A 998-nucleotide genomic window follows, 5' to 3' on the forward strand; every position below is an offset into this window, starting at 1 on the left:
TTCGTGTCACGATGAAGCCCTTCTCTTACATTTGGTAATACTACTTTAAGTTCTTCATTCCACAACAATCAACTAAGAAATGTTGTGTGAAGGTATATCACACAATTGTTTTCAATATTACGTTGTATGTTTCGTAATCTCTAACCCCTAAAATACCCTAAACCCTTAAAAACCCTAATAAATTTCCTATTGTAGTGCCACAACGGTTCTTTTTTAATACTGATGTGTGATGTAAAATTAATATTGTTGAATTTATGGTTGACCGAGTTGATTGATACCCAAACGTTTCTGAAAATTTGTGAATTTTGTTACACTGTTATACTTCACTATCATAATTATATCAAACGGTTGAATTTTCATGATTTTAATCCTAAACATCTATATCACAATCAACCTACTAATGAGATATAACTTGTTTACTATGTGGCACATAATGTGGCATAACATGCGTAGTACATATTATATAAATGTATGTTTATCTAGAGAGACACTATTGAGGAAATGAAATTTTGAAAATCGAACCGTATAGACATGTTTACGATATTGAAGCATGATTGTGGTAGAAATGTCATCAATTTTCGGTATTATATGAGTGTCGATCGACACGGTCAACTCTAATTACACTTACTTTCACTATGGGGAGCCAAATCATCATGATATAATTGACACTAACTTCTTATATGAGTTCATGCATAATAACCATATGATTATACGAGTGTCGACAAAATCAAAAAAAATATTTAGAGTATTGCATTTCGACGTGTTTTCGTATGACGAGCCTCCCATATTTAGACAACTCGTAATGCTTTTATGCGTTGTGTGAGTGAAAACTAGGGTTATTTTAAAGAGTGACTCGTTAGAATGAAAAGTAGCGGGAAATTTCCCGCCCTCACGATTAAGTGAATGTCTCTATTTTCTTTCTTCTCAGACAACACAAAATATGCAATTTATGTTGTCTGATTTGTAAAATGGATAGGGAAAAATTAAGGCTGAGATGT

Source organism: Fragaria vesca, linkage group LG6, assembly GCF_000184155.1.
Source record: "Fragaria vesca subsp. vesca linkage group LG6, FraVesHawaii_1.0, whole genome shotgun sequence".
Classification (NCBI taxonomy): domain Eukaryota; kingdom Viridiplantae; phylum Streptophyta; class Magnoliopsida; order Rosales; family Rosaceae; genus Fragaria; species Fragaria vesca.